The 13,396-nt window shown below is 39.0% G+C and overlaps 1 long non-coding RNA gene and 1 pseudogene across 1 annotated transcript; both read left to right on the forward strand.

Annotated features, from left to right (window-relative positions):
* The first annotated feature begins 512 nt into the window (after positions 1-512).
* LOC129353058 (uncharacterized) lies at positions 513-1,639 on the forward strand. Its single transcript, XR_008604972.1, has 3 exons — positions 513-597; positions 1,254-1,385; positions 1,520-1,639. It is a non-coding gene; the product is annotated as an uncharacterized LOC129353058 (long non-coding RNA).
* An 869-nt stretch (positions 1,640-2,508) lies between these two features.
* Positions 2,509-6,070, forward strand: LOC129353072 (NLR family CARD domain-containing protein 3-like; annotated as a pseudogene).
* The last annotated feature ends 7,326 nt before the right edge of the window (positions 6,071-13,396 follow it).

The raw sequence follows: 13,396 nt of genomic DNA on the forward strand, positions 1-13,396 counted from the left end.
ACCAAGGATTTACTCACTAAACATCAATGTTACATATTGTTGCACCTTCTGCTGCTGGTAGCAAGAAAGACAATTAGACTAAACTGGATTAAACCCAGTTCACCAACTGTTGCTGAATGGAGGAAAAACTGAAACATGACAACATGATGGAGCGTCTGACTGAACAACTAGACATGAAAAAGACAATTAAATATGTAATTTTGAAAATAAATATCACATTTGAAAATCAAATGTTAATTTGTAAATAATTTTTTGTTTGCAAAATAAATATTTATTTTGAAGCTAAATATTTAGTTTGTATGCATTTTGAATTTTTTCTGTGAAATGCTAAATCAAAATATTGATGTTATTTTTTTTTTACAATAATTTCTACATTCATGGTCAAAACTAAGTATATCATCAGAACATCATGAAAACTTTACAACCTGCCTTTGATTTCACTGCGGAGTTTCCATTTCCTGGTTCTGTTGCTCGACATCATCAGTCACGCAACACCCGTTACATTTACTTTCGTTTTGAATTCACTGGAGTTGGGTTGTTGCCTCTCTTTGCTGTTCATTTATTCTTCATCAACTCTTTAGATCATTTGAACAAACTGTAAGTTTATGTTTTATTTTTGGTCTTTGTCTTCAGGAACTTTAATATTTCTGTGTAATCTGTGGAAGATTCACTTCTGGTTTCAGCTCAAAGTTTCATTTCTGCTGTTTGAAAATTAATCTGCAGGATCATTAGATTACAAATTAACTGAAATCAAACAACATGATGAATATCTGATGTTTCTTTGTTTTCTCTGAACAAACGGCTTCATGATTTTATTTCCAGGAATCAAACTTTGGTCAGAACAGTTTCCTGCTGCATCCTTTCAAAATAAAAAAAATATATACTATTATTAAAAACTATTAATGTAGAAATGTGTTCAGTTCTGTCAGATTATTGAATAGTTAAAATTTCTGGTTGCATTTAATCCACTTGTAGAGTTTAATAATTAACTAAAATCCTTCCTGTTGTTCAGGTTGAATCAGTGAATGTAAATGTTGCTCCATGTCTCCATCTAGTGGACTGATAGTAGAAGTGCAGCAGCTGATGGCAGCTTCCTCTGCCTCTCTGCTGTCTGACTGCATTCACCTGACACTGATATGAAGCAGAGAAGAAGAGCCAATCAGAGGAGGAGCAGCTGATCTTTTTCCAGCACTAATGATGTAAAGGATGATCAGAGTTGATGTGCAGATGAATGATGTGTGTTTCCTCTGCAGGTGAAGCTAGAAAGTGTGTGTGAGCTGATGTGGATTCAGCAGCATGGATCAGTGTGAGGACAGAGAGGAGGGAGTCCCTCCCTCTAAAACCACTCTGTGTGGGGAAGATGAGAGCCAGAGCAAAGGTCAGAGGTGAGGTCACCATCTCTAACTGTCCACAGCCCTTTTCACACAGCGTTCACTATATCAGGCCAGAACAGACGTGGTGATGAAGCTGCTGCTGCTCCTCTTTGCTGATTCAGTTTTAATCATCATGTTTCTGTCAGGATCCATCAGAGACTCAAACCAGAACCAGAACCAGAACCAGAACCCAGCTGTGTGTCCTTTAAGAGCAACAGGTCAATGTATGGGATCATTGACTTTAAATCTCCTGGATCTCCACCATCAGAGAGGTGAGATGTTTCTACCTGCTGTAACTGTAGAAACTGAACCAGTATGAATATCCCAGTTTAATTTATTCATCAAAGTTACACATGAAATAGGGCGATCGCTAGTATGTCATTTCCTTTAACCTTAGCTTTGCATGTGTGTAACTCTATGTGTGTATTTATGTAAATACAAACATACAAATAGCTAAGAGATGGAGGAAAACTCAGAATTATTTATTTTCAACAGGATTTCCAGGATACATTATAAAAAAACTCTCATTATAACACCCAGTAGAGGACCGCACATTGACACACACCCACATATTATAATCAATCAATTTTATTTATAAAGCACCTTCATATTGAAAGCAGCTCAAAGTGCTCAGTCCTCCTTATTATCCACATCATCTCAGATCTAATCATCAGAACATGATTGATGTCCCACATTATCCTGAAGACCTGTGTGGACAGAGCCTTCACTTCCACTGTCCCCAAGCTCTGGGACATTGTCTCCACCAGCATTACAGTGGGGCAAAAAAGTATTTAGTCAGCCACCAATTGTGCAAGTTCTCCCACTTAAAAAGATGAGAGAGGCCTGTAATTGTCATCATAGATAAACCTCAACTATGAGAGACAAACGAGAAAAAAAATTCAGAATATCACATTGTCTGATTATTAAAGAATTTATTTGCAAAATATGGTGGAAAATAAGTATTTGATCAGCTACAAAAAAGCAAGATTCTGGCTCTCACAGACCTGTAACTTCTTCTGTAAGAGGCTCCTCTGTCTTCCACTCATTACCTGTATTAATGGCACTTGTTTGAACTCGTTATCAATATAAAAGACACCTGTCCACAACCTCAAACAGTCACACTCTAACCTCCACCATGGGCAAAACTAGAGAGCTGTCAAAGGACACCCGAAACAAAATTATAGACCTGCACCAGGCTGGGAAGACTGAATCTGCAATAGGTAAACAACTTGGTGTGAAGAAATCAACTGTGGGATCAATTATTAGAAAATGGAACACATACAAGATCACTGATAATCTCCCTCGATCTGGGGTTCCACGCAAGATCTCATCCCGTGGGGTCAACATGATCACAAGAACGGTGAATAAAAATCCCAGAACCACATGGGAGAACCTGGTGAATGACCTGCAGAGAGCTGGGACCAAAGTAACAAAGGCTACCATCAGTAACACACTACGCCGCCAGGGACTCAAATCCTGCAGTGCCAGACGTGACCCCCTGCTTAAGCCAGAACATGTAAAGGCCCGTCTCAAGTTTGCTAGAGAGCATTTGGATGATCCAGAAGATGACTGGGAGAATATCATATGGTCAGATGAAACCAAAATAGAACTTTTTGGTAAAAACTCTACTTGTCATATTTGGAGGAGAAAGAATACTGAGTTGCCTCCAAAGAACACCATACCCACTGTGAAGCATGGGGGTGGACACATCATGCTTTGGGGCTGTTTTTCTGCTAAGAGACCAGGACGACTGATCCGTGCAAAGGAAAGAATGAATGGGGCCATGTATCGTCACATTTTGAGTGAAAACCTCTTCCATCAGTAAGGGCATTGAAGATAAAAAGTGGCTGGGTCTTTCAGCATGACAATGATCCCAAACACACCGCCCGGGTAACACAGGAGTGGCTTCGTCAGAAGCATTTCAAGGTCCTGGAGTGGCCTAGCCAGTCTCCAGATCTCAACCCCATAGAAAATCTTTAGAGGGAGTTGAAAGTCCGAGTTGCCCAGCGACAGCCCCAGAACATCACTGCTGTAGAAGAGATCTGCATGGAGGAATGGACCAAAATATCAGCAACAGAGTGTGAAAATCTTGTGAAGACTTACAGGAAACGTTTGATCTCTGTCATTGCCTAAAAAGGGTACATAAAGTACTGAGATGAACTTTTTTTATTGACCAAATACTTATTTTCCACCATATTTGTTTTTCTGCTTCAAGTATTTTTAGTGTGAAACTCTTGGTGATTTCCTCTGTGAAAACTGCTGGATGAATATTTCCAGACTTCCTAATTGTTCCTGGTTCCTCCACAGAGTGGACAAGCAGAGCTCAGAGGTTCCCAGTGGTCCATCTGTCCAGCAGCATCAAACACAGCTGGACTCCATATTATGGTCTGTAAATGTACAACTACTTTTCTATGGGTTCTGTTCACATTCATCTCCATGCTGCACTTTGTAGACCAGAGGACTGTCAGTCTGTCCAACATCCATCTGGTGTTTGGCTCCATGATTTCAGTCCCATGTGTCCATCTATTATTCTGTTCCAGCTGCTGGAGGAAAACATTGTCACTTTTGTGAAGAACGAGTTGAAGAAGATTAAAAGGTTCTGAGACCAGATTACCCAGAATGCTCAGAGAGTCAGAAAGATGATGAGGTGTTGGAAGGTGATGATGAAGAGCAGAGGAGGAGCAGCAGAGAGGCAGTGATGAAGATCACACTGAACTTCCTGAGGAGGATGAAGCAGGAGGAGCTGGCTGACCGTCTGCAGAGCAGTAAGAGGATTTCTACAAAGATTTAACCAGATGGATAAATCAGACATTTACTGATGTATGAAAAGATGGAATCACATTTACTCAAACCTCTTCAAAATATAATATTTATTTGTTCCTGATTTTATTTTTAATATTTATTTAGACCGTCTTGCTGCAGTTTGTCAACATCAACTTAAATCTGGTCTGAAGAAGAAGTTCCAGTCTGTGTTTGAGGGAATTGCTAAAGCAGGAAGTCCAACCCTTCTGAACCAGATCTACACAGAGCTCTACATCACAGAGGGAGGGACTGGAGAGGTCAATGATGAACATGAGGTCAGACAGATTGAAACAGCATCCAGAAAACCACACAGACCAGAAACAACAATCAGACAAGAAGACATCTTTAAAGTCCCACCTGGAAGAGATCAACCAATCAGAACAGTGATGACAAAGGGAGTGGCTGGCATTGGGAAAACAGTCCTAACACAGAAGTTCACTCTGGACTGGGCTGAAGACAAAGCCACCAGAACATCCAGTTCATATTTCCATTCACCTTCAGAGAGCTGAATGTGCTGAAAGAGAAAGTTCAGCTTGGTGGAACTTGTTCATCATTTCTTTACTGAAACCAAAGAAATCTGCAGCTTTGAACACTTCCAGGTTCTGTTCATCTTTGATGGCTTGGATGAGAGTCGACTTCCACTGGACTTCCACAACAAGGAGATCCTGACTGATGCTACAGAGTCCACCTCAGTGGATGTTCTGCTGACAAACCTCATCAGGGGGAAACTGCTTCCCTCTGCTCTCCTCTGGATAACCACACGACCTGCAGCAGCCAATCAGATCCCTCCTCAGTGTGTTGGCATGGTGACAGAGGTCAGAGGGTTCAATGACCCTCAGAAGGAGGAGTACTTCAGGAAGAGATTCAGAGATGAGGAGCAGGCCAGAGGATCATCTCCCACATGAAGACATCACGAAGCCTCCACATCATGTGTCACATCCCAGTCTTCTGCTGGATCACTGCTACAGTTCTGGAGGATGTGTTGGAAACCAGAGAGGGGGAGAGCTGCCCAGAACCCTGACTGACATGTACATCCACTTCCTGGTGGTTCAGACCAAAGTGAAGAAGGTCAAGTATGATGGAGGAGCTGAAACAGATCCACACTGGAGTCCAGAGAGCAGGAAGATGATAAAGTCCCTGGGAAAACTGGCTTTGATCAGCTGCAGAAAGGAAACCTGATCTTCTATGAATCAGACCTGACAGAGTGTGGCATCGATATCAGAGCAGCCTCAGTGTACTCAGGAGTGTTCACACAGATCTTTAAAGAGGAGAGAGGTCTGTACCAGGACAAGGTGTTCTGCTTCATCCATCTGAGTGTTCAGGAGTTTCTGGCTGCTCTTCATGTTCATCTGACCTTCATCAACTCTGGTATAAACCTGATGGAAGAAAATCAAACATATGAGAACCTTTCATTATCTAGAGACTCTAAACTAAATTCTCTCCATCAGAGAGCTGTTGACCAGGCCTTACAGAGTCCAAATGGACACCTGGACTTGTTCCTTCGTTTCCTCCTGGGACTTTCACTGCAGACCAATCAGAGACTCCTACAAGGTCTGCTGACACAGACAGGAAGTAGATCACAGACCAATCAGGAAACAGTTCAGTACATCAAGAAGAAGATCAATGAGAATGTGTCTGCAGAGAAAAGCATCAATCTGTTCCACTGTCTGAATGAACTGAATGATCGTTCTCTAGTGGAGGAGATCCAACAGTCTCTGAGTTCAGGAAGTCTCTCCACAGATAAACTGTCTCCTGCTCAGTGGTCAGCTCTGGGTTTCATCTTAGTGTCATCAGGAAAAGATCTGGATGTGTTTGACCTGAAGAAATACTTTGCTTCAGAGGAGGTTCTTCTGAGGCTGCTGCCAGTGGTTAAAGCCTCCAACAAAGCTCTGTAAGGACACAGATTGTTACTGCAGTTATTTTTGATAAAAATCTGTCAGTGATGAGATAAATATTGACTCATGCTTCATCAGTTTGTTTACTCAATGTTGTCCTCTAGCAGATGATGAGTAAAAGAGAAACCGGCTCTCATAGGTGATTATTCATAAGGCTACATGTTCAAGCAACAGAAATTATTTTTCCTATTGAAGCTGACACTGGATTAACGCAGTTCATTATAAAAAAGTATCTCTTTCTTGCCAGCCTCCTTGATGGCTGCTGTATTGCAGTCTTTTAAGGCTGGAGGCCCAAGTATAGAATGAACCATTTCATAGTACATGTATCATAACGATGTGGACAATATATTTTTTCAACCTGTGTAAAAAGAATATTGTTGACTGGAATAAAAAGCATAATTTGAAGAATTATTTAATATTTTCCTCCCTGTCTCCTCAGACTGAGTGGCTGTAACCTCTCAGAGAGAAGCTGTGAAGCTCTGTCCTCAGTTCTCAGCTCCCAGTCCTCCAGTCTCAGAGAACTGGACCTGAGTAACAACAACCTGCAGGATTCAGGAGTGAAGCTTCTCTCTACTGGACTGAAGAGTCCAAACTGCAACCTGGAAACTCTCAGGTAAAATGTTCTCAATCCTGGTGAAACCAGATTTCTGTTTATTACATTTTATCAGTTTGATCCTCACAGTCTGAATCTGATGACCAACTGCTGCTTTATTTGTTCGTCTCTCTTTTATTTTACCAAAACTACCAGAACCACTTTGGGTCCAGACTTAGTTTGAGTGTTGGCTAAATGAAGCGTCACGAATCATTTCGACCCAGAGCAAAAGTATTGATACTTTGTTGATACTGTGTTACAACAAAGTAACACAGTATTTCCAATTCATTAAAAATCTCTCCTGCTGGAGATTAAAAGTCCCTACAGGCAACATAGTTAACGAACTGATTTGATGACCATGTCTATACATAAGATTCATGTAATTGTATTTTTATTGTACATTTGCATTATTTCTTATCTTCAATTCAATTCAAAATATATTTATATTCTTCGATACAGTCAATCAATAATGTGAACATGTACCAAGTGATGAAATTGTAAGTGAACGTATTTGGAATTGAGGATGCCTGTGCACTGTTTTTTTTCTCCACAAATTTTCAGTCAAAAAAAATGTTTTTCCAAAATTTGAAATTGTCTATTACACTTTTTGACACAACTTCTCCTGCTGTAGAATAATGAAGTAAACAATAAATTTAAGTGAAATAATTGATCAAAAGCAACTGAGTAATTTATAGAATGGCTGAATACCTGAGTTATCCAGGTGGATCTGGGATTCATTTCATGTCTTAGGTGAATTTATTGAATAAGACAGTTCTGAATGTTTAAAATATATTTGGAGGTTCATTCAATGTTGATATTTATGAATGTAATTTTAATTGTGTTGATTCTGAAAGTGTGTTTTCCATGAGTTTAGTGACCTTTAGTGTCAGGTTGGTGTTTTCAGATCTTTTTAATTTAAATACTGGGTTATTTCCCTGTATTTAATGTTTGGCTGTTTTTGGAGAGTATTTGTATCTATTTGTATTTCTATCTATTCGTTTCTAATTTTTTCCACATAGGTTTGTCGTAATTTTTTTTCTCAAACAAAAAATCAGTTTTTTATACAATCCTTTTATAGAACAATTTGATTCTTGTTCAAATAATAATTTTTGTGAGTTGCTGCTCAGTTTTCCATCTCTGTATCCAACAGTTAAACATGAAAAGATGAAACTGTAGATTTGCTCTGCTTTGATTCAAGCTGCTGTTTTCCCTCAAACCAGCTCTGATGCTGATCCTCAAACTGAGCCTGATGCTGATCTTCAGCCCAGCCTTGATTCTCAGGCTTCATTGGACTCTTTCTGTTAAAACTGACATGGATTCATTTAGTTCATAGAGGATTTTAATATTTCTCTTGCCAGCCTCCTTGTTGCCTTTAGTTCAGTCCTTCATGGCTGGGAGACCCAAATATAGACTGAACCAGTTCACAACAAAAGGCAACATGATTATATATAAAACAGTTCATTAAATCAGTAAAGAGGAACATTGTTGACTGGAAAAAAGACATTTTAATAAATTATTTAATAGTATATTTTCCTCCCTGTCTCCTCAGACTGAGTGTCTGTAACCTCTCAGAGAGAAGCTGTGAAGCTCTGTCCTCAGTTCTCAGCTCCCAGTCCTCCAGTCTCAGAGAAACTGGACCTGAGTAACAACAACCTGCAGGATTCAGGAGTGAAGCTTCTCTCTGCTGGACTGAAGAGTCCAAACTGCAACCTGGAAACTCTCAGGTAACTCTGGGCCATCCGTCCATCCGTCCATCCGTCCATCCATCCATCCATCCATCCATCCATCCATCCATCCATCCATCCATCCATCCATCCATCCATCCAGCCATCCATCCATCAGTTCAGTCCTTGGTTCTACCTCCATGTTCTCATTTTCTCATCATGTGATGAATTGTGTGTCTGCAGCTTATCAGGCTGTTTGGTCTCAGAGGAAGGCTGTGCTTCTCTGGCCTCAGCTCTGACCTCCAACCCCTCCCATCTGAAAGAGTTGGACCTGAGCTACAATCATCCAGGAGACTCAGGAGTGAAGCTGCTGTCGGCTGGACTGAAGGATCCACACTGGAGACTGGAAGCTCTCAGGTATGGAGGAACCTGCTGCAGGAGCAGAGAAGGTCTGATAGAGGAGGAAGAGGGAGAAATGTCTTTAGTCAGTCTGCTGGGAAATATTTAGTTTGAAGCTGAATGTTTAATTTGATTATTAAATATTTAGTTTACAGTCATGTCATTATAAATGAATGATAACATTTTTAACCCCATTTTGTTTCTTATTACAGTTAATAACTCAAATTATCTCTGGTCATTTTGGTTGTGTAACTTTTCAAACAGCAGCTCATTTAAACTATAAGAATCTTTCACATGGTTCTGAATGAACCTGGGAAACCAACCCATCTACTGAACCACAATAACATGGTATTCAGAGCAGCAGGGGGCCAAATATAGCTCCATGTGGAACCAAGAGGTTGGAGAGAGAAAATCAGTTGAAACTGTTTCCTATCAGAGTTCAGTTTGTCTCTCTGTCTTCACAAACCAGGAGCATCATGGGCTGGGCGGGGCTTCCACTGATGGATCTACTGAGGAAATACAGGAAGCTGATTGGCTGATGGACAGGAAGTTAAAATATGAAGATTAATAATATTATAAAGCAGATTTTATTGGTACTGAAGCAAATGTAGATTTTAGAATCAGTAGAAATATTTCAGTGAAAGGAAGATGAGCAACATCTAGAAAAGATTCTCTATGTTCAGAAAAACTAGTAGAGCAGGGCGTCTCAAACTCCTGTCCTCAAGGACTGATGTCCTGCAGTTCTTAGATGTGTGCCACAGCTACAAAACGCTGGACTGAAATGTCTTAATTTCCTCCTCTTTGTGTAGATCAGTTCTCCAGAGCCTTGCTAATGACCTAGTTATTATATTCAGGTGGTGCAGCAGAGCAACATGTAAAGTTGCAGGACTGAGGCTCTCGAGGACTGGAGTTTGAGACCCTTGAAGTAGAGAAAACTGATCTAGATTATGTAGCAATAGAGACAATAATAAATTATCTGAAATTATCTAGAAATAATAATTATGAAAGTTGGATTAGAATCAGTTAATCCACATCAAATATTTAGATAATCCCAATGCAGATACAATGGGATCAAAACAGAAGACATGTAAATGAACAAACAGTAAAATAATACTTAGAGGAAACAAACTGATGTTGTTTGAATGATGGAAGAGAAACAAGAACAGATGTTGATCCAGGTTGATTTAACACTATAGTGTCCAGGAAGATTTCAGATGATTGTGAAATGAGATTATTAGACAAATAATCTGGAGGCAGAGATTATTATCCAGTTTTCTGGAATATTCTCTTGACTAAGAACGGATCACAAGGAAAATTAAAGAGTGGAGGGTCTTTAATGAGCTAAAATATATTAATGAAAATATTCAGATTCTTCCTCAAACTGTCACATTATTCATCAAAGAGTCTGAGGAGTTCAGCATTTAGATTTCCATGATGATCCACTGATGGCAGAAAGACTTTAAAACCATGTTGGATGGAGCTTCAGACCAATCAGCACCAAGAAGCAAAGATGAGAAGAAAATGAGCTTCATGTTGGTCAGATGGATGTTTAAAGTTCTCAGATAGAGAAATAACTAACTTTGGATTTTAACCAAAACACACAAATATTATAAAGTTTAGTTAAAATATTTCACACATGAAGCAGCATCTAGAAAAAAACATTTATAAAGAACAAAAATGTAAATTTAAAAGTATAGTATTTCTATCTATTTGCTATTTTAACCTCCACCAGGAGGCGACGTCTGGAAAATAATCAAACATTTAAATGGAATCAGGAAAGAAATGAAATCCCTTGTTTTCCAGAAGGAGGAAATAAATCCAGTGAATGATGAGGAAAAAGTAGAAATGAGAGCAGAAACTGGTTCAGATCCAAAGTTCTGATAAATTTACTGAGAAAGATAAAAAGTCAAGATCAGCTCATCCAGAACTTCTGCAGTGGAGGGAGGATTACTTTCACAAGCCATTACTGCAGCTGCTGGATTCAGGATGCTGCTTCTTCTTCTTGGGCTCATTGTAAATGTGTGCAGCGCCACCTGGTGGTGCTGGTTGGTAGAGGAAGTGCTGAAAGGTTGGAGGTGTTTGTCAGAGGTGTGTGATGATGGAAGCCTCTCCCTGGTTTGTGAGTCTGAGCTCAGAGATCAAATCTTTGATTCTTGTTGAATCTTTGTTGAATGTGATGCAGCTTCTCCTTTTGAATGTTTGTATTTCTGGATATTACAGTGAGGCCACAGCAGGTTTTCAGCAGCAGGGCTGTTTAGTGTTTCATTCCTTCATCTGTGTGTGTGTGGTGTGGATGGATCAGGTATCCAGGTGTTGATCAGAGTTTAGATTGATTGTATTTTAATGCTGATTATTAAGTCAGGTGGAGCTTACAGAAATGTTTCCGTAGTTTCCTGATGTCCTTTTAGGCTTCAGTGAGTTTATTCAGGGTGTTACTGAGGGATTTCCTTTCGCCTCTCTGTTGGAGCTTTTCCTGTGTTTGGAGAAATGAGTTGTGCTGCAGCAGCACCAACTGTCCTTCCTACATCCACTGCAGTTTGCAATCCAGATGTTGGACTGTTCCTGTCTCAGTGCAGGACAATGTGTGTCTGAGAGACATGTAATGTCCATGTTTGCTGCTGAAAGAGACTGATGGTCTGACCCCCCTCCTCCTTTCAGGGTGGAGCCTGCTGGAGGACGATTCTTGACTCCAGTCTGAGGAAATGTAAGTGTGTTTTTCATCTGATTCATGACAACAAAGCAGCTCACATTCAACCATCTTCAAACTGTCACATCACTCATTCAGGAGTCAAAGTGTCAATAAATGATCAATAACTGCAGCTGGATTGTGTTTGTTCTCCATCAGATTCCTGTCAACTCACCATCGACACAAACACAGTGAACAGAAACCTCAAACTGTCTGAAGACAACAGGAAGGTGACACATGAGCAGCTTCAGTCATATCCTGATCATCCAGACAGATTTGATGATCTTCCTCAGCTGCTGTGTAGAACTGGTCTGACTGGTCGCTGTTACTGGGAGGTTGAGTGCAGAGGAGATGTTGATATATCAGTGAGTTACAGAAGAATCAGTAGGAAAGGATTCAGTATAGACTGTTTGTTTGGATATAATGATCATTCCTGGAGTCTGAAATGCTCTGATATTCATGGTTTCTCTGTCTGTCACAATAAAAGACAAACTCGTCTCTCCTCGTCCTCTGTCTCTAACAGAGTAGCAGTGTATGTGGACTGTCCTGCTGGCATTCTGTCCTTCTACAGAGTCTCCTCTGACTCACTGATCCTCCTCCACACCTTCAACACCACATTCACTGAACCTCTGATTCCTGGATTTGGATTCTGGTTCAGTTCTGATTCCTCAGTGTTTCTGGGCTGATTTGAATCTAAAGTTTTTCCTCCTGTCAGAGAAACTCTCTCACTGTTGAACAGATAGTTCAGTCTCTACAATCTATTTCTTGAGGAAACTCCAACAAGATTTCTTGGAAATTTCTTCTTCTTCCCGTCCTTTGAAGATGGAAGCTGGGATTATTCCAGGATTCATTTGTTGTTTTTCTGTTTCCAGTAAAGATTATTTTAATTTAATGCAGTTTTTCTCTATTTTCTTTAATCCATCTTGGATTCAAATCTTAAATGATCCTTTTGTATATTTTGGCTGCAGTTAAACTTCATGTATTTAATGAACAATAAAAACTTTTTCTTCTGTATTTGATTCATTTGCTTTTCTTTCTGTTCTGTTTCTGTTTAAATGTCAATAACAGATTTTTTAAAATCTCAACTCTGACTTTCATAAATAACTTATTTACAGTGAAACATTCCCATCTTGAAACCAGTTGATGAAGGTCTGATGATGATGCTTTGATTAATAAAATGAAGAAAATCTTAATATTTTCTGTTTCATTCAGAACGTCAACCTGGAAAACAAAAAATCAGAAATCAGTTTCTTGCTTATTTTTATTTGGAGGAAGTACAGCAGCTTTACAAAAAATCTAAAACTCAGTCAGAAAGGATGGAAATTATCTATAAACATTTATTTTCAAGTCTGGAAAAAGATTTAGTGGGTTTCAGGTCTGGACTTTGACTAGGCCATTCCAATCAATGACTATGTTTTGATGTAAAATAAAATAAAAAAATTATCACACAAGCAAAATCATCAAGTTTCAAACAAAGTGTTTCTTCCTTATTAACTATGAATTAATCCACAGTACCTTAATTTGAAATATATTAAACTGTCTTTCCTGAAAAAATAAAAATCAGATTTAGCCAATTGTAACAAAAACAGAATTTATTTTGCTTCTTTTATTTTTGGCTTTTCCTCAAAAACCATTCAAACGTTTTTACACAACAGAAAAATATTCATCATGTTTCAAATCAGATAATCACGATTTATAAATTTGCTGACAATACATTTAAATTCAGTTTTTTAGATTAATATGAAGAAATTAAATGAGAAATTTAATCCTTGTTTAGAGAGAAAACTCAATGAATTAACAAAATCTGAGGATTTGCATGATTAAGTAACAAGACGAAAAGTAATTTTTAATATATAAATTTAAGCCCAAGAAAAGCACAAAACCAAAATATGAATATAAAAGATTTAATAATAAAGGATTAAAATGTTTCTGGTCTTAGAAATTTCTTCCTGTGTTTATCAGAGTTTAATAAATGAGTCAGAAGC

The sequence above is a fragment of the Poeciliopsis prolifica genome, unplaced genomic scaffold (assembly GCF_027474105.1).
Source record: "Poeciliopsis prolifica strain line A6 unplaced genomic scaffold, Auburn_PproV2 SCAFFOLD083, whole genome shotgun sequence".
Classification (NCBI taxonomy): domain Eukaryota; kingdom Metazoa; phylum Chordata; class Actinopteri; order Cyprinodontiformes; family Poeciliidae; genus Poeciliopsis; species Poeciliopsis prolifica.